This window comes from Kogia breviceps, chromosome 10 (assembly GCF_026419965.1).
Source record: "Kogia breviceps isolate mKogBre1 chromosome 10, mKogBre1 haplotype 1, whole genome shotgun sequence".
In the NCBI taxonomy this organism is placed as follows: Eukaryota; Metazoa; Chordata; class Mammalia; order Artiodactyla; family Physeteridae; genus Kogia; species Kogia breviceps.
In genome coordinates, this window is record NC_081319.1 from 88951917 (window position 1) to 88973549 (window position 21633).

Genomic DNA, 21633 nt, shown 5'->3' on the forward strand with positions numbered 1-21633 from the left:
CTGTCTCAGTTGATCTGTGTGCATGTGTGTGTCTTTCCCTCTTTCACCACAACAAAAATACAAAATCTAGGCCCTTTTGATTTTGGATAGAAGATTTATGATTCTGTTGGATTCAAGCCCAGATAATTCTTAGTTGCTTATTATACACTTCTTCAATCAGAAGTTTGCTCCATTCTTTAAGACAAAATACATAAAACAAGTAGACAAAATGAGATGGAAAAATGGGAGAATTTCCTTTTTGTCTTATATTTTTGTAGCATTTTTACCTCAAATTTTATGGAATATAACTAAAAACACACATATTTCTTAATGACTACATGCTACACCACGGAACAAAAAATTTGAAAATTTTATGTTTGATTTGGAAGACAGAAAGAAAATTAGGCAAAAACCATCTCTGTCTATAAACACTCATGATTTTTGAAGAATTATTTGACTGTTTGAACTTCAATTTCTACATCCATTAGGGTTATTTGTGAGGATGAGTTATTAGGTTGGCAAAAAATTTTATTTGGTCAGTGAATACGTTGTTCAATAAAGTTCTTTGTTAAAATGAAAAATGTGTTTTTTACTTAAAACCAAATGAACTTTTTGGCCAACCCAATGCATCATTCGAGTTACAATGTATGGCACATCCAGGTAAAAATAGACCTTGTTCACCAGAATTCAGCCTTATGTTGTCATTCATTTTTCCATGCATTCATTTCTCATTAATACATTTTGATAGGACTTTTAAAAAATATAGCTTTATAGTTACAACAAAATGACTAGTTGAAATAAGTGGAATCCTTACTACATATAACTTGGATCATCCATTGGTTTTGATTTGGGTTTTTCTCCTGAAAGCTGCTTTCAGAACCACTCTCAAATCCTTGTGCTACATATAGTGAGCCAGTATCATGCATACAATTCTAGATACTCTCTTCAAAAATGTGAGTTTTTAATTTTCCTGTTAAAAAAATAGGATTATGAGCAGCTACCTTCTCTGTAAATTCTTTCTTAGTAGAAGTACAGCAAGTCTTTTGTTAATTTGAGTATTCAAGTTTTACAAGTATAGGTTCACTCTATTTTTTTTTTTTAATCCCTAGGCACTCAACTTTGCTGTGCCTACAAAGTGGATAATAACATATGCCTTATGCATGCTTCTGAGAAATGCAAAAAAAGTTAATTAGAAAATGTCAAGAAAGCTCTCCCAGATCCTTAGAGGGAAGAACATCATGTGACTACAATATATCATTAGTATAAAAATAAAATCATTCCCAATCCCATAGCTCTAAAAGGGTCTTTACACATTGCTAGTGCTTTTAAGAAATAAAATTATGGATTCACTGAACTGGAAAGAATCTCAAGAAGTCATGTGGCCCACTCCCTGATTCAGGAGAGACCAATTCTACCATACCCTATGACTTCCTAACCTGTTTTTAATATGACTAAAGAGAAACATTCCACAACTTCATTTGATAATTTGCTTAATATCTCTCACCCACATAGAAATATTGTTTTAATCTCCATTTTAGGAAATGTAATAGAATCTAATTGAAGAGAATATGATTCAAGATACAGACTGGAATTTCTTCGTCAAGAATCACTGACCTCAACTCTTTTACACAGCTAAAGTAAGTATTGGATATGAGAGAGGACAGAGATGGGATTTGATCCTGAAATCAGGTCAATGTCTTGATTATAAATCTTTTATTTAAGAGAAATTTCTTATAACATTTAAAAAATTTATTTGCTACATGAAGTTGCAAAAAATGTCCTTCTCTTCCGTTCTGTTTTCCATTGTATCTACATGTATTATATGGATTATAGTCCAAAAATCAGATTTAAAATGTTGTGATTGGGCTTCAGCTAAAATATTAGGAAAAAAATACTTGAGAGAACCTAATAAAGCAGGGATTTTCTCAATAGTTTCCTTAATATAATCAGGCTTACAGTATAATCAGAAATATTTATAAAAGGCTCACTAGGCCACTTTCTACTGTAGCTTGGTATTCAGAATAATATATATATATACTGACCAAATGGATTTATTGAAAGAAAGGACATGTTTATGCACAGTTTAATTTACAAGTATGTAGTATTTCAGGTGATATATATCTGTAAACCATATACAATTTGAATATTTTTCTTCTAACTTTTAAAGAAACTAGAGTTGTTCAGTAGTCAAGGAATTCATTTGAACACTTCCGCTAAGCAAGTAACAGGGGCCCTCCTTTCATAAGATGCCGGGTGTGTCCCTGCATTATGCGTGACTAGTTCACTTGGATCTGGTCTCCTTTCTACTTCCTATTTCTTTTCTCTTTGGCCAGTTTCATCATGTCTCTGAGCTCCATTTGCCCTTCCTTGAACCTGCTGAGTTTGAGAAATCCATAATTTAAACAAGGAGAGTTGTTTAGACAGTTGCAAAGAGCTTCAAACTTTATAAATTCAACAAAAAGTATAGACCTCCTTACAGTCCTATACCAATAACTTACACTTTGGGCTATCAGGATCTTTTTACAACAAACACCATTATCACACATATTTTCCTAGCAAACCATATTCAAGATTTAGTAATAGCTATTGCTTTTGAGCAGTTTGATACCAAAAAAACTACAATTCTACAATATACTACAAAGTATGGACATTTCTTAAAGTTCACATGAACAAGATATGACCTTAAATGGAACATTTGATCAAAACTCTAGTTTCTATACCTAGTTAAGGACATTTATTCAGAGGATCTAGACATTTATTTGCTTATTTCCATGCATCCCAATCCTCTAGACAAAGCACACACTGGAGAGAAAAGAAATGAAATAATTACAGGCAGCAGATCAACAGAATATATGTGATTTCTTTTCAGTGATCTGCAATTGAATTTTTGCCCAAAAGAACATCAAAACTAAAGTCAACCTTTTCCAGTAGCACTGATTTAAACAAACATGCACTGGGACTTATTTTTAGACATCAAGGTACACAGCCAGAGGTTTTATTCAGGATTGCCATTAAATAAACTCCCCTCAGGGCCTTGTAAAAGATGGTATTTGAATTATAAGTAGACATATCCCATTTTCCACGTTCTGCAAGCCACTGAAGATTTCTCATTGCTGAGATTGTGGCAAGGGAACTGCCCCCTTTTGTATTTCTGTTGAGCCCTGTCTCTACAGTAATTATGAGTTTGAGGGATCGTTAAAAAGCCTGAATTTTTTTCTTTTTTTTTGGTACGTAAGACTGCTTTTGCAGCTCCTTGGCTGATCAACAACATGTTCTAAAAGGCTTTTGATGTATACATGGCTCATTAAATAAAGGTCAAAATTGGACATTGTCCTGTTAATTTCCTTTTGCTAGAGAAATCAATATCTGCATCAACATTCATTAAATTTGACAGAAGCTAGGAAAGTTAGATGTGAAATGTAAATCAATACTTACTCCTGATAGGATTAACTTGCCGTACAGAGAGTATAAAACATCAATTCTTTATACATATTGTTCAGCCCAATTCTCCACTCTGGCTTTAGGGAGCCTGCATTTTGCCTTTTTGGCCTTCAGCTCTAATCTGGCCTTGGGTTTTTGTTGGCTGGAGCTGAATATTCTATCCCTGAACAAATTTTACGTCTCGTTAATATATACTCAATGTGATCTTTCCTGTTGTATTACTAAGGGTGCAATTTGTTAAGACCAACTCATGCTCCACCACTGCCACTCCCCAAAATCTAGATATTTTAAGGTTTCAGAGTCTATTTTGTTTCCATATGCAATTTGCAGATTAAAACGTTTCATTTTCTCTCCCTTGCAGTTATCAGCAGAACTGTTGATTTCCCACGAATCCCGGAACTGTAAGTTTGGAAAAGCTCAGTTTATTTATACAAATGTCTAGGAGTTGTTTGGTTGGCTGTCATTACAGTTACACTGAGATTGTGAACTCTACACCTATGCATTTCCATGAACCCAGCATTCTTTTAGTTGACACTAATGTTTATAAAGATAACTGTGTGCTGTTGCGAGATTCTGAGACATCTTTTGAAATGAAGAATACACAGTGTTGTGTATTGTAGTTGTGTTGTTCTGTAGGTTTTGTTACATTTTGATTTTTTAACAGAAAATTTATATATGGAAACCACTGACCCCTCCTCTGGCGTTAGGTAAGGATCTCTGGGTATGTCACATTTGTCTGGAAGTCTGAACAGCAATTACTGCTTTTTCCCTCCAAACAAATTTGGGTTTGCCAAAATTCTTGATGGGGAACAGATGCCAGCCAGCACTGTACCCTGCCATGTCCTTCTTCATCTACTGGTTCTCTGGCCACCCAGGAATTTCTCAGCAGTGTCAGAACAGGGCCTGGTTTTGCAATAGGACTAAAATCCAAACTAGAGACAGCTGGACTCAAAGGGCTGAGTGGGCTCCTTTGGTTGAAGGATGTTATCTAGAAGGATTATAATTGAAATCAAGGGGAAACACCCAGACATAAGAAATAGAGGTATATTGATGTTTTTCATGCTGAAGTTAGAGCAATCAGTTTGCATCACCGTCCTGCTTTAAAATATACAACTTCCTAGGCAGTTAAAGTGCCGATTTCTTAACGTGGCCTCTAAAGTTCTAGGTAATGTGATGCCATGCCTCCTTCTCTACACTCTTCTCCTCACAGACATCTTTCCTGATCATCATCCTGGAGAAATTAATCCCCCCACTGAGAATGTGCCTCATGTTCTTGCTGTTGTTGTCTTCACAGCACTTAACACCATCTGAAATGATTTATTTTGTTTATTCATATTTGGATGCTTTTTCACTAGATTATAAAATATAAGTGTTAGGGATTTTATAACTAGAACAGAGCCTGGCTTAACAAGCATTTCTGGTACAACTGAAAGGTCAACGGGTATGTCACATTTGGGTTGAAATTTTTAGAATGACCTCAGTATAGAACTTCCCAACATATCATAGAACTGGAAGGAAATCTGCTGTAAAATTAAGAAGCTTAATCTTTAGGGCCTTCTCTTACACCAAACTTTCTATAGCCTTGAGAAGGGCCCTGGAAATTTTACATGGTCACATAATCACATAACATTTGAAAAAGTGTGATATTCTATTCTGACTCTCCTTCCATCACATTTCCCATCATGTTGGCTGGTGTTGGGGTACCTATAAACGTATTGGGAAGATCCAGCTAAGGAGGAATTAATTTAGGAATACATTTGTGGTGGATTTCTTGGGATGTATTTATGTGGTTTACAGTCACTTTCACGTACACCGAAGTTCCTGCTTGCCATCCTGACACAGCCTCAGGTTTTCTTCCAAATGAGATATACTCATTGGTTATTTAACACTCAGACCAGGACTTCTCACCCTAAGGAAACAGTGGTGATACCAAATTTGGTCTTGTTCCGGAAAAGTGGCTGCTGCTGTATATGATTTTGCAGGTGGTGCGATCCACATTGTAGTAGAACGAAGACCTTGTATTTGACTGTCCTTGTGTGTCTTTTCATTGGCGTTTCATGGAAGTTCAGATGGAGGTGGGAGATACAGGGGCTTTTGATAAATTTTCTGTAAAAATTAATTATTTCCATAGACTACTGTCTAATGTGTGAATTAAGAAACCACTAGGCATTGCTTTTTTTAATAATGTTTGTAAAATCATGTCTGTTTATTAGAGAACATTGTCTCCATCAGAAATCAAATTTGAGCTACGAAGTAAAAGATCACAATGAATTTTTTTTTTTTTTTGGCTTGATCAAAATAGCACATTGGGCAGACTTGATTTGTGGTTTCATTGTTGATGCTGGGCAAAAGAGATGACAAGGAAGTAAGTAACGTGCTGCTGGGTGTATCTTTGATTGGGGCTTGATTAGGACGGTAGGAACGCAGGGATTTTATAAGCGAATGGTGCTTTGTGGCATCAGGCTGGGGAGTCGGTGCAACTTTGACTCGAGCCACCTCTCCGTCGGAAAGCTCGCCCTCACAGCTGGTACTAATCGTGGCTGGGCAGCCTGGGCTACGCAGCTGGGTGAAGAGACAGAGTGCACTTTCACTCGGGCCGACTTGCCTCAAGCCACAGAAGTAAGCCTGGTGTCCTGCCGCTGACCCATGTGATGCTCACCCTTTGGCTAATCAGAATATCTCTGTCTCCTGAGCTGTCAGGCTCTCATCTTCCAAAATCATTACTTCATTAAAAAACATTCGACAGGAAAATACTGGGAGTTTTTCTTTCTACTGCACTGTCTGGCTTAAATGGCTTTGAGCCTTCAGCAAAATGCTGTAACTCTCCTTTAAGAAAGAGGATCACTCAGGACTATTTTACAAAATGAAAGTCTTTGTTCTTGACACTAAGAAATCTCTGACTTAGTTGTGCAAGGCTCCAGGAAATAAGATTTTATACTTTAAAGCAATACAATGACCTTACATTTTGGGTGAGAAGTTGGAGGTAGTCAGGAATTTAAAAAAAGAGAGAGAGAGATTGGAAGAGGAAAGGACTTCCATAAAATGGGAAAAGAGGCAAAAAGCATGCAAGGGTGAAGAGCATTCGAAGAAGGACAAGGAGTTGACAAAAAATAGAGTGATATTATTACTCAAGTACGGATGAAACCAAGAAAAATTATAACTTTTTTGCCAAGTCTAACACATATTTAACAAAACATTTATATCTGGTCCACTGTTAGAAGATGTATCTTTTTAAACAAAATGAAAGTACATAGTCTAAAGTAATAAGTAGTTCTGCAGTTGAAATATAAACTGAACGAAACAGACATCCACATTCCAGACTCTTTTTTTTAACATCTTTATTGGAATATAATTGCTTTGCAATGTTGTGATAGTTTCTGCTGTATAACAAACTGAATCAGCTATATGTATACATATATCCCCATATCCCCTCCCTCTTGCATCTCCCTCCCACCCTCCCTATCCCACCCCGCTAGGTGGTCATAAAGCCCCGAGCTTATCTCCCTGTGCTATGCGGCTGCTTCCCACTAGCTATCTATTTTACATTTGGTAGTGTATATATGTCCATGCTACTCTCTCACTTCGTCCCAGCTTACCCTTCCCCCTCCCCCTCCCCATGTCCTCAAGTCCATTCTCTATGCCTGCGTCTTTATTCCTGTTCTGCACCTAGGTTCATCAGAGTAAACATTGTGGTACATGACTCTTTTTGAATTATGGTTTTCTCAGGGTATGTGCCCAGTAGTGGGATTGCTGGGTCGTATGGTAGTTCTATTTTTAGTTTTTTAAGGAACCTCCATACTGTTCTCCATAGTGGCTGTATCAATTTACATTCCCACCAACAGTGCAAGAGGGTTCCCTTTTCTCCAGACCCTCTCCAGCATTTATTGTTTGTAGATTTTCTGATGATGCCCATTCTGACTGGTGTGAGGTGATACCTCATTGTAGTTTTGATTTGCCTTTCTCTAATGATTAGTGATGTTGAGCATGCTTTCATGTGTTTGTTGGCAATCTGTATATCTTCTTTGGAGAAATGTCTGCTTAGGTCTTCTGCCCATTTTTGGATTGGGTTGTTTGTTTTTTTGATATTGAGCTGCATGAGCTGCTTGTGTATTTGGGGGATTAATCCTTTGCCAGTTGCTTCGTTTGCAAATATTTTCTCCCATTCTGAGGGTTGTCTTTTCATCTTGTTTATGGTTTCCTTTGCTGTGCAAAAGCTTTTAAGTTTCATTATGTCCCATTTGTTTATTTTTGTTTTTATTTCCATTTCTCTAGGAGGTGGGTCAAAAAGGATCTTGCTGTGATTTATGTCATAGGGTGTTCTTCCTATGTTTTCCTCTAAGAGTTTTATAGTGTCTGGCCTTACATTTAGGTCTTTAATCCACTTTGAGGTTTTATTCTTTTTTTTTTAAATTTTTATTTATTTTTGGCTGCATTGGGTCTTTGGTGCTGCACGCGGGCTTTCTCTAGTTGCGGCAAGCAGGGGCTACTCTTTGTTGCGATGTACGGGCTTCTCATTGTGGTGGCTTCTTTTGTAGTGGAGCATGGGCTCTAGGCAGTCATGCTTCAGTAGTTGTGGCTCACAGGCTTAGTTGCTCCGTGGCATGTGACATCTTCCTGGACCAGGGATCAAACCCATGTCCCCTGCATTAGCAGGCAGATTTTTAACCATTGTGCCACCAGGAAAGTCCCTTGAGTTTATTTTTGTGTATGGTGTTAGGAACTGTTTGAATTTCATTCTTTTACATGTAGCTGTCCGGTTTTCCCAGCACCACTTATTTAAGAGGCTGTCTTTTCTCCATTGTATATTCTTGCCTCTTTTATCAAATATAAGGTGACCACATGTGCGTGGGTTCATCTCTGGGCTTTCGATCCTGTTCCATTGATCCATATTTCTGTTCTTGTGCCAGTACCACACGTTCCAGACTCTTTATCATAGTGTTTTATTTCATTTCCAATGGAAAGGCAAAGCATATTTTTTGCCTGTTCCACCCTCTCACATGATCCTGTGGGATAAAAAAAACTGAAGATTAATGAGTTCTTAATGACCTAGTTACCTCTTAATTACTGAGTCAACATGTGTTAATAATCATCAGTCTCTCTTGATGAAAGTTTCAAACATATGCAAATATGCATTTTATTCACCCTAACAAATATGGTACCGGCGTTAAAAAATGGCAACAATATTATATAGCACAACAACCCCACTGTGCATATGTTAGGAGGCTTCAAGAAAAAGTGTCTTGTTACCTTTGTGGGAAATTTAGAAAATCCAAGGCAAAAGCAGTGGATTCTTCCCATAAGCTGTCTGATATAGTGCCGTGCTGTGCGGGACAAAGAAAAAAATAATATGCATTTTTAAAATGGCAGCCGTTTTAAGCCTACACTGGTTGTTCAGTAACTAACAGTGACCCCTAGAATGATTGTTTTTGACATTGCAAAAGATAGCATACACCTTTTTGTGTTTCTAACTTCTTACTCTTTGCTTTAGGGCATTTGAAATTGGATATGGGGGGAAATTGTGATGTTCTTTCCATTATTGTAAAATGAATTCTTGAAAAGCTTGAGGGGCTCTGCTAGCAACTGTTAATGAGGCTTTATTAACCTAGGACACCACCCTATGGAATAATAGCGTAGTAAAATAGATGTCCTCCTAGGACTCACTTGTTTTATTAATAATGCAGAGGGAAGTATGCAAAGCTCTGGGGAATGAAAATGACCAGGTGAATGGGGTGTGTGGGTTTTTCTTCTCCATCAGCAGCTCACCTCTGGCTGAAGTCAGATATGGCCCCAGTTGTACATCACAGTTATTGAATCAATCCTCGTAAGATTGTTTTCTGCTGGAACTGGTAGCCTTTCTTTATCATCTAATTAGCTAGTTTTAACTCTGTATCTGTATGTTCATGGACTTTTCATTTGGAAAAAATAATTTCTACCTTTAAGAATTCAAGATTTGAAAAAAAATGGGACAAAATAAGTATCCATTATGACATGCTTTGCCAGTTTTTGTGGTTTTCAATTTGAGACACAGTTTTGTTTGTTTCCTGTCTTTGGAAACTTAATAAGGTCATAGAAAGGAAAAGAGAAATGAGCACTAAAATGTGTTTGAGCACTGGTGTTGAGGAGGAAGACTAGATTCACCCTGGAAGCAGGTAGAGAAATGCAAGGACAGGAGACAAATGTAGATGCGGATGAGCAAAGAGGTACGGCCACACGGGAGCCAGTACAATGTGCGCGTGCATATTCTCAACATTCCGTGAGTCCTCACAGAAAAGACATTAGACGTGGCTGCGGGTTTTCTAGGAAAAGAGAAACTCCCTAAATCAGCTGAATTGAAAACTACAAAAATGGCAAACAGAGAGCTGCCATTCTAGTTCTGGTATTAGTTCCTGCCAAACTGAATTGTCTCTATTGCTCCGTATTGTTGGTGCTTGGGTTTCTCTTGCCCTTTGATGACTTGGGTCTTAACTACAGCCATGGTCTGCTCTGAAGAGGCATTAACTCACAATTGCTCATTAACTCACAATTGCTTGCTGGTAAACAGACATTGGAGGAGTGTGTACCAATTTGCAGTCACTGCCATCTGAAGAATTTGAATTGATAACCAATGTGGACACAGGAATTTTTCTGTGTATTTAAATATCATTTATCCTGAGAAGTGCCCATTGCTGAAATGAACAGGCGACCCCATTGGGGCTTAATTAGAGAAGGCTGAACTGGGGAAGTGACAGTTTCCATGCTGTTTTGGAGCTTTGCTCCAGCCCTTGTTTCTATCTCCTGTAGTCATACAATTAATATATTGTATCTCATTTTAATAGAGGCAGTAACTCTAGTAAGACACATTATTGCTTCTTGGCCCAAAGAGAAATGTTCATATATTTCTCTCCTTGCTGTTATCTGTCAAGCCTACTGGCTTCGTCTGTACCCTGAGACATTACACATTCAGGAAAGCAGTTGTTTCCGTATGTCTTGGGGGAAAGCTATCATTTTTCAGAAAAGCATGAGGTGCATGGAACATTTTTTGTACTTGCTTTCCTCTGCATGTATCAGGTGGTAGCCATTATAGCATTCCCAGCACATACCACTGATGTGAGAACTGGAACTTCTATAACCTACACTTTGTATTTATTTCACTGGGAGATAGAGTTATAAAGCTGCTTCCTGACATGCAGCAACAGCTGCTAAGCATCTGTCCACTCTCTTATGGAAGAATTCAATGGGAGCAAGAAAAAACTGGGTGAAGACTGCTACTAGGAAACTAAACAGTCATCTGAAAAGTAAATTAATGACCAAATTCTCAGCATCCTATCCTTAATTTATTTGTCAACAGTAGAGAATGAAGATTGTATTACTTTTGTTTTTAACCAACTTCAACAAACACTGTGTTTTCCCACATCCAGTGTTCATGCCCAATACACTACGAATTATAAAGTCCATTTGGAACACAGCAATCAAGGTGCTAGGAGCTAAAGAATATATTTTATTTTCCTATGTTAACTACAGATTATTTACAATATGAGTGTTTTCTGTATCCTTTTTCTTTTAAGAATTAATAGGAAATTTTTTAGAACAGTTTTAGGTTTATAGAAAAATTGAGCTGACAGTAGAGAATTCCCATATACCCTCTCAACTGCCATCTTCACACAGTTTTCTCCATTATTAACATCTAATGTGGTATATTTATTACAATTGATGAGCCAACACAGATACATTATTTTTAACTAAAGTTCATAATTTGCATAAGGGTTCACTCAGTGTTGTACATTCTGCAGGTTCAGGCAAATGTATAATGGTATATATCCACCATTATAGTGTTATACATAATAAACTCACCACCCTGAAAATCATCTATGTTTCACCTAATCATTCCTTTCCCCCTTCCAGAAAACCCCTGGCAACCACTGATCTTTTGACTGTTTTCATAGTTTGGCCTTTTCCAGATGTTATATAGTTGGAATCATATAGGATGCCGCTTTTTCAGATTGGCTTCTTTTACTTATATGCATTTAAGTTTTATCCATTTCTTTCTGTGGCTTGATAGCACATTTGTTTTTGTCACTGAATGATATTCCATTTTATGGATGTACCACAGTTTGTGTATTGATTTATTGATTGAAGTCTTCCATGTTCTGGCAATTCTGAGTAAAGCTGCTATAAACATTTGTGTGCAGGTTTTTGTGTGGACATAAGTTTTCATCTCATTCAGGTAAATACTAAGTAGCATGATTGTTGGATTGTATGGTTAATATATGTTTTGCTTCATTAAAAAAATGTCACTGTCTTCCATAGTGGCTGTGTCATTTTACATTCCCAGCAACAATAAATGGGAGTTCTTGTTGCTCCACATACTTGCCTACATTTACTACTGTCACTGTTTTGAATTTTGGCCATTCTAATAGGTATGTAGTGGTATCTTATTGCTGTTTTAATCAGGAATCCCCTGATCACATATTCTGTTGAGCCTCTTTTTATATGCTTATTTTCCATCTGTTTATCTTCTTTGGTGGGGTTTCTGCTCAGGTCTTTTATCCCTTTTTTGATAGGGTTGTTTATTTTCTTATTATTGAGGTTTTTTTGTTTCTTGTTTTTTTGGCCCCACGGCATGGCTTGGGGGATCTTAGTTCCCTGACAAGGGATTGAACCTGGGCCACCGAAGTGAAAGCGCCCTGTCCTAACCACTGGACCACCAGGGAATTTCTTCATTATTGAGTTTTAAGTGTTCTTTGTATATTGTGAATACCAGTCCTTTATCAGTTATGTGTTTTGCAATTATTTTTCTCCCGGTCTGTGGCTTGTCTTCTGATTCTCTTAGTGATATTACTTTTTCATTTAATTTACATAGCACTGCTACTCTAAGAATATCACGGACATAAGGACTTATGCTTAATAACACTGATTTTAACTTTTACATTCTGAGGAAGTATGGGTTTCAATTTTCTGTAGATAGTATGGACAAAAAACTTTTTTTTAAAAAGTGTTTCATGACTCTAAATGTGCAAAAACTAACTGATTCAAGGATATTGGAAACTTTCTTTAATCTCAGAATTATGCAGAGGAAGAATTCACAGAGAATTCAGGCATAAGCCTGAGGGTTAAAGGAGATTATTTTAAGGTCCTCTTAAGGATCATTTTAACACTAATGTTCAGTGATAATCTAGGATTTATTTACTTAGTCAATAAATCAACAAATACTTATTTATTAATTATGTATTAAGTACCAGGAACTGGGTGTTAAGGTTACAGAAATGAACAAGTAAGACATGGTCTTTGCTCACATGAAGCTTAGATTCTAATTCTGGGAGAAGGGTGTAGATGGGTAGGGGTGGAATAAACACCACAATCGGTAATTTAGTCATAATTTTCTTAAGAGTCTGAAGAAGTTCAGAATGCTATGAGATTATACAGTAAGTAGAATGACTTCTGAGATGACGTGTGAAGGTTGAACAAATAGCTGGGAAAAACAGTGAAAAAAAGTCATTCTAAAAGATGAAATAATATGGATGACGGGCCTGAAGGAGAAGAAACATGAACTTTTTGAGAAATAGAAGAAAGATTAGTATGGCTGGGACACAAAGTAAAACGAAGAGACATAAGAGAAGGCTGTTGAAGTTATTGAAGGTATTTAAGTGTGTGTGTGTGTGTGTGTGTGTGTGTGTGTGTGTGTGTGTGTGTGTGTATGGTCAGTGGGCAAGATCAGTGAAAATAAGTCCTGTTTGAAAAAATATCAGGGTGTATTGTTGAGAATGGATTTGAGTTTGGTGGGACAAATTTGATGTGGGGTTGGATAGTCAGGAAGCTATTGCTATACTCTAGGCAATAGACGATAGTATCTTTAAGTTGTATGTGGGCCTGGAGATTTAAAAAAAAAGGATATTTTGGGTTTAAAATAAATGTCAATTGTTGATTAATTCTATTTTCTTGGGCGTAGTTAAGAAGAAGGTGTTAAAGATACTCCTAGTTGCCTGGATCATACAACTTGGTGAATGATGGTGCTATTCTTTAAGTTAGGGAATCATGAAGGAAGATAAAATTTGACAAGGGAGCTAATGAATTTTGAATATGTTAATGTTGAAGTATCTGTGGAAAAACCAGTTGAAGATGTCAAGTAGACAACTCCATATACAGCTCAGAAGTTAAGAGGAAATTCTGAGCTGAAGATATATATATTGAGAGTCATTGGTCATAAATACATGATTAATGTAGGAGATTAAGTCTCTATTCAGCTACTTCCTCCCCTCCGCACCACCACAAAAAGAGTTTACTTCCTTGTTCCCAGACTTAGGGCTTGCCATGTGACTTGCTTTGGCCAATGGCATGTTAACAAATGTGACACAGGCACATGTGCTTAGGCAGTTGGGCTTGCCCTATTGTGCAATAGCCTTTCACTAGCCTTGGTGTGCTGCTGGTACAAGGAGTGTGAAAGATGTGAGCAGACCTGGACCTAACTTGCCCCTTGAAGATAAACCAAGTCAAGTCCAGTCCAGATTATCTGGAATCCAACTGATTTACAGATTCATTGGCAAGATGTATGCCACTAATATTTTATTATTATATATTATGCAGAAATAGCTATCTAAGACAATAAACTCACTTAAGGAGATGATAAAAGGTAAGACAGGAAAAGTGACTAGTGACAAATCTTGGGGAATGCCAACACTTAAAGGTTGGGTAGACGAGGAGTGGCCAGAGAAGAAAGGGATCAAGAGCGTGGAGAGACATGATAGTCAAAGAAATAGATGTTGGGCTGCACCCTGCAGGCCTGCAAGCCCCGTACTTGCCCATCCTGGAAACCGAAGAAAGAGCCAGGAGTCAGTGACAGAGACATTAATGGTTTAATGGATATTGGGGATCTTACAAGTCTGAAGCCAGGTTCTGGAGTGACACCCCACCATATGCATCAGATGGTGGGCAGGGCATGGCGGCAGTCTTCGCAGGGGTGGAGTCGGGGGAAGGAGATTACGAATTATAGAGGGAATTGGTGCCAGGTTGGCTCATTGGTTACCAGGATAATCAGCGGGGGGAGGGGCTGGGGGGCATGTCCCTTTGATAAACTGTCATAGTAGAGATAGTTCTGATCTAAAGATTACAACAACCACTAGCCTGGGCCAGGCTCTAGAATTAAGAGGGAAAGTCAGTTATGTGAGTAGGAGGTAGATGAAGCAGGGACTGGTCAAGTAGGGGATGTACAGAGAGCAAGAGAACAGCCATCTTGCGTGGCCTGGCCGTATAGTAGGGATTAGTCAACAGGGAAAAAATATCTACTGCAAATTCAGAAAAGATAATTTAGCAACATTGAAATTATTGGTAATATCAACAAGAGCATTTTCAGTGGTGAGAATGGAAACTGTATGAGTTAAACTGGAGAGTCTTATTTAGGATGAAAATATAGAAGCAGCTAGCATAGTGCAAGTAACACATGTTACCTTGCTGATTGAAATGTTCCAGTGGAGAAAGAAGAGAAAAACAAGAGCACAGGAAAGAAAAGGCATAATCACTAGCAGAAACTTTCTGAGAATTTTGTAGGGGATGGGATAGGACTGCAGGTTGAAAGATTGGCGGTATACAGCTGAAGGAACTCTCCTTTACTATAACAGGTGGGAAAGAGGTTTAGCAACAAGAAGTTGAGGGAACTCCAGTCAGTAGGTTCGGTTTTTTTCCCCTAAAAGTGCTGTATACGCTTGACGTCATCTTCTGAGAGTAAGCGAGGAGGCATTGGATTGAGGAGCTTCAGGAACGGATAGACAGCGGACTTCCGTTCTACATCACACAAGAAGGTTCGCCCTGCTTGCAGTGATGAGAAAAAAACCATTTGTACTTGAGAGTTTTTACTTAACGTTTTGAAAGTTTTTGTTTGGTTTGTTTGTTTGCATGTTCCTTAATCAGAGATGTGTGATAAGTATACTTTTACATGAGTGAAAATGTCTGCACTAAATCTAAGTGAGATACTTTTTTCTCTTCACTTCTCTGTCTTCTGTTATCAATTATTTTGCATTGCAAATAAGCACATACTTAACCTTGAGTTGAAAACTTGGCTCTTCTTCCCCTTTCCTTATGGGGTACTCATTCCAAATTTCAAATTTTAAACTCACGGAATCGACATATGAAGCTTATGTAGATTCGCAAAAGTGATCGAAAAGGAAGAGAGAAATTTCAGCATTAATACTCTGGATCACCTTTGCAGCATTGAGTTTTAACCTTGAAACTATTCCAGAATTTTCTTTTCATGGGCTTTATGGCCATTTGCCTCCAGATAGGCACACTTCTTTCTACAAATATCCTTTTAAATTTGACACGCAGGCCATATGTTATGCTGTTTCACTCTGATTTTTAGGCAGAACTCTCCTCAATCTACATTTAATTATGTGGAGCATTTGGCTTGCTAAAGGCTTACAACTCTACCAGAAGCCCCTGGAATTCATTAAATCTCCCAGATCAGAGGAAGCAAGGACGTTCACTAGTCCTGCAATATACCAGGTGGTTGCTCCTAACATATAAAGATGTGTTCAGAACCATTGTTCAGCTGTGATTTATGCCATGCTGACTCTAATTATTGTGGAAGAACCTTGCTACAGAAGAAAATATACCCTGTTCTGGCAAGTTATTGGCAACTTTCTTCTATGAAAAGGTGTCAGTCAAGGCAGCTCTGCCTGACTGTTTGACCTAGAGGGATGTCAAATAGGATCTCAGTGGGAAAATTCTTTCAGGCTACAGCCATCAGTCTGGGGCACGGTCTGCACAGATTACTTGGTGTTCCTTATTTCAGGATGTTACCTGTGGCTTTGACGCTATAGTGGATAATCTGCTGTGCTTCCGAGGTCCATTCTTGAGGTATGAGGCACTCATTTCCCCTGCGGCTGAAGAATGGCGCTGCTGACACCCCTGCTGCAGTCAGTTCACAGTTGACTCCTACCCTGGGACTTGCCCTCAGCCAAAAGAAGCAGTTTTGCCTAATATTGCACCTTCACTCAAGAGCAGGCCCCATTCAGTAACTGGTCAGTGTAGGACTATAATTCTGGGACTCATTGCCTCTATTAGAAACATCTCAGTAGGACCACCCAGCATCAGAGCCTCTTGTGAGATCACCTGAATCTGCTGTTGCAGTTACATCTAAGTGCAAGTCCTTTCTCTGGGCAATCCTGCTTCCCTCCTCCTGTTACAAGTGTTTCTGAAAGCACACCCCAATACACCACCTGAATGCAAATCTGCATCTCAGTGTGTGTTTCTCCAGAAACCGACTTAAGACACATAGTGCCAGGAGTGGTCCTAGGAAACAGAATCTAAAGGAGATTTTGGAGCTCGATTGTCTGCCAGCCTGCTGATAACAGGGACTCTCTTACTCCAGGTAAATAGAATATCGACCACTCCTAGAAAGTAGTGATGTATTCTACAAACTTTCACCAGTGCCGAACTGGTGAACTCGGATGGGAGACTAGTGGAAGAGATGCATGGACATGTAAAATATCCCAGGCATTTGAGAGATTCCAGGGAATCAGGAATTATAAGGTTAGATGGCTGTTTCTGGAGACTATGAATGCATTGAAGAAACAAGGATGAGGGAGATTTATCAGCTTAAAGCAAAGAGTGATAGCTAGGGGAGCTCCTTGGCAATATATTAGAAGATTCTCATATTCTGGAGAAAGGGGCAGGAAAAACTGAAGATCAGATCCAGGATGCAATTATAAGAGTAACTGTGTCTTAGAGAAAGTTGAATTCTAAATCCCAAGAAGTCTGCTATGCCAAGTGAGGGCCCTGACTGGGCAGGGGCAGCAACCTGAGATTTGAGATGGGAATGTATGGGCCAGTGCACTCAAACTTCTGACTCTTCAGATACTTCTGAATCTTTTAGGCCTGCAGAAATGGCCCATTTCGTGTTTTTTAAGACTAGTGCCTCTCCCTCTTCTCTTGAAGACAATGCAATGACTTCTGCCTTTTAAGCCAAGGTATACCCCCTCGGGATCTGCCCACACAGTTCCTCTTGGCCACCATTGACTAGGATTAAGTCAAAAATTACCTAACTGAGGCAATGCTGATCTGATAAGTGGTCCATGCTCTGAAGGACCTGCAGGATGGAGCTAGCATATACCAGGATGTGCCAAGAGAGTGCATATGGGGTTGCATTCTGAGTATTTGATCAAAGTGAGCACTTTCTTTTAAGACAGGGGTACCAGGAGACAGTGCTGATATGCTGCTAGAATGGCTTTTGGATATTTTAAGAAGGTGATGGCCTAAGGAAGCAAAATAAAAGTTCCAGTATTGCTGTGGCAGACAGCAAAAGAAGGGATTAAAAGGCACACAGTAGTGGGCATTCCAGAATGTGCATACTATGTAGGAGCAGATGACTCATCAGCTGATAATGTTCTGTGGAAGGGCCCACAGTCTACTCCATTTTCCAGAGCAACAAGGAATGAGCTTCTGAGAGAAGCATCAGTGTCACTGAGCAGCCCAGTGGTGGCTGTCCATAGGGATGATACGATAGGAGATACTGTTAAAGAACTGGGCTCCCTGACAGCAATGACGATGATAGGATCCCCAAATGAGGGGCCAGGTAGCAGTGTTTATCTGTTGTAAGTGAGGCGGGTCCATTTATCATAAACAGCAATGAGGTTGGAGTGGTAGCCATAAAGAAACGTCCTGCAGAAAGCTAGAGAGGTGGTTAGTAAAACATAGCGTTTCTGAGGGTGAACTAGATGATCAGCCAGCATAAGTATTGTTCAGTGTATACAATCAAAAAAGGTAAAGGAAGGGTGATCAGGAGACTTAGGGCAGCCATTCCAATAAAAAGTCAAGATCCCTTGCCTCCTGTAAGTATCCAGTTCTTAAATCCAGAGCCCATTGACTGAAAGAGAGTCCAGATTCCCAGGAGGGGAACCCTGCAAAATCTCAGCTTGTAAATACAGTACCAGATATTCCCCAAAGGTACCTATGGTCATATACTCAAGTAACGGGGGAAAACATTTTGAGAAATGGTTGACTATGAGGGGGTGGGGGCTGGGTAATAAGTGGAGTCCTGGCTTAGGTTCAGGTCATAGGAAGTTCACTGGATTCATAGAAACAGACAGTGTTCATTTTCCCAGCACCCAAATTTATAATAGGCATGTTCATATTTGGGTGTGGCAGAACCATCGTGTTGATTTCTTGGTCTTTGGAGTAGAAGCTGCCATACTGGGGAATGCTGGGACATGAATGCATGACCAGAGTACTTCAGGGCAATAGAGAGTAAGGCTGTGCATGAGCCCTACGGCATGGGAGTCCCCTCATTAAGGCTGATCTGTTAATCCTATTTCTGAATGTTCAACAGTTCAGTAATTTTGAACCCCTAATATGGCATCATCTATTAAGGTGACCACCAGCCACTGGGTGGCAAGTTGATCACCTAGAGCTCTTCCAAGGTGGAAGGGAAAGTGTTTCATCTTGACTGGAATTGGCACATATTCTAAATATGGGTTTTCATTGACTACCCATAGGGTCTCAGCACCACTGTTCAAGGGCTTACTGAGTGTTCCTTCCACTAACATGGGTTCCCAGCATTATATTGGGACCAAGGAACTCACTTTTCAGAAAAGGAGGTGGGGCGCTGGTTCCATGACATACCACACCAACTAGAAGCCATTAGTCTGATGGGGTGAAGTAACAGCTATCTGGATGTGCAGTTCAGATGAGAAGATACCCTAAAACAATAGAGTGCCGTCTGGGCACAGTATACAAGTTAAATCAACAACAATTATACGGTGCCATGTCCCCACTAGGTAGTATATATGGGTCCAGGAACCGAGAGTTGGAGGTAGGAGTGGCCTCACTCGCCATCAGTCTCCGTGAGCCACCTGGGTAGCTTGTGCTTCCCTTCGCTGCAGCTGTGCTTCGAGGGAAAGGTCCTTGCTCCCAGATAGGAAACTGCTACCAGGAAATGCATCAACTATAGGCTAGGCTGCCACCTGTCCCTCAGAGCCCTTGTGCTGAGAGGCCAGCAAGTGAGAGAGTGAGTTACCACCCTAGTAGGGGTGGTTGACTCCATTTATTGGGAAGAGTCAAGGCTGCTGCAACACAACTGGGGTAAGAAGAAATGCTTGCCATCAAAGTAATCTACAGGAGCATCTCAGCGTATCCCCCTGACCAATTCTGAAAGTAAATGGACAGTGCAGCAGCCACACTGAGAAGGACATTGTGACCCGTCGTAGACCTTGCAAGGATGACAGTCTGGAGCATCAAGCAACCTTAAGCCAACAGAGGTGTTGGTCAAGGGTGAAGAGACTCTAGAATGGGTGGTAGAAGAGGGAGATGATGTGTATTAATTATGGCGCCGAGATCAGGTGCAGCAGCAAGGACTTTACTTCCTTCTACTAAATTCCCCCTTGTGAGAATCTCCAGGAAGAGAGAGGGACATAAATCCGGGAGGAGTTATTTCCAGATGTATTGAGCTTATACAAAAGTTGGTTGGAGAGGCACAGGGGTGGACTAAGTGAACATTGCTGTCTGCCAATGAACGTGTGACGAAGCACACATGTCCTTAGCTTCTGGGAGTGTTTTCCACAGACTGTTCACATCTGAGTCCATTGCAGGAATTACCTTAGGTCCAAAAAGAGCTGCCTTGTCCTGCCCGAGAACACTTTACATCCAGTGACTGCTCAGTGCAGGCATTCAGTGTTCCTACCCCCTCAATTCAGGCCATCTTGAAAGGGCTGTCCCAGGTTGAATGTTCCCATGGGATAAAGTGAAGACTCTGATTCAACTGCATCATTGTTATCCTTTCCTTCTTCCTCATTCTTCTCTTCTCACTCCCTTGTAGGTGTTATTCCTGAGTTCTGCCCTAATAAGCCTGTTATCCCATCTCCAAGTCTATTTCTTGAGGAAACCAACTTTAAAGAAATTCTGGCTCTACATTGGCCACTGATGATTTATTTTTTCTAATTGCCTTTTTAATGTTATACGGTGGCTTTCTTAATCTTATACTGTGGCTTTCCTGCAACAAGAGTTTGCTCTGGATGTGTAAAGGCACCATTGTTTTTTCAAGGCCCTTTCCAGTAAATATTTCTAACATTAATTTCTATTTTTTGGTTGTGTGCTAGGGTATAACTCTTGAAATAGGAATTCCTAGGTATAGTTCTCATTACTTGGTTCCTTCTTGCTGAAAATCTGTGCCTAAAATTTGGAAACTATCACTAGATAGTATTGGTGGTCGGGATGGAGTGATAGCAGGGTGCTTGAGTAAAGAGGGAACTTGACCCAGAAGTAGATACTGAGGTCATGGAGATTAAAAAAACAAAACCCAAACCAGAAAAATTATGGAAAAAAACCCAACCTCTTTCTACACATCAAAGTCCTTTCTTATCCAATATTATGCTGCCAAAATGCTAATAGAAATATCAGAATGCTTCTGTGAGCTGTTTATTGCACTGGAGAAAATACTGATTAGCTCACTGCTAACGAAGAGTGAGCTATGAAATAATATACTAACAAGGCACAAAATAAATACCAATTCCTTTGTCATCAATTACCATGTAAGTTCATCTAATTCTGATTTTCATTTTCATACCTGAATATTTCTACGCTTTAATAGGACAATTCACATAGCTTAGTAGTTCTGTGATTTTAAATTTTAACCTTTCTAAGTGTCTTCAGTACTTTGCCTTGAAACTCACAAAACACTCAAAGGTTATTAAATACATTGAGATTGGGTCTTTTCTACCTTATACTATCTTTCCTAGGAAGTTCAATGTTCAGCATCTCTTTATCCTTTTTTGATGATCAGAAGAGGAAAACACCATATATTCTGCAGACAATCTCATTTTTTTTTTCTTCCCTCTTTCTTGGTTCTGTCAGATAGCAGTCCCTCAGATGACCTCATCATCCTGTCTCCATCCTGCTATCTGAGTGCCTAAATTGCTAGCTTAATGTAGTGGTGCAAACTCCACTGTCATTTTTTATTTCTTATACCTCTCACTATTCTGCCTTTTCATAAAGAGCTGATTCATATTCTTCCCATTGCATATGTGAAGTTTTTTTTTTAACATCTATGATAATTCTCTTCTTAAACAGGCTTAACCTTTCTCTTCTTTATGTTTTTAATCTGTTTTTATCCATGGATTTATAAACTGAGATTTTCAGGTTTGTTATTTCCACTTGTAGGGGAAAACCCAGTGTGCAGAGTAAAGTCATGACAGATGGGACAGGGTCAGGCTACAGTAAGTGTCTGTAATCTGAAGAGCCTTTCAGTGAGAT

At 39.2% G+C, this 21633-nt stretch overlaps 1 long non-coding RNA gene across 2 annotated transcripts in view; it reads left to right on the forward strand.

Moving 5' to 3' along the window:
• Positions 1-21633, forward strand: part of LOC136792029 (uncharacterized) — a 527007-nt gene that overhangs the window by 300850 nt on the left and 204524 nt on the right. For both annotated transcript variants that reach the window (XR_010835137.1, XR_010835138.1), the window contains exons 4-5: positions 1518-1616; positions 3782-3821. This is a non-coding gene — a long non-coding RNA (uncharacterized lncRNA). The remainder of the gene's footprint in view (positions 1-1517; positions 1617-3781; positions 3822-21633) is intronic.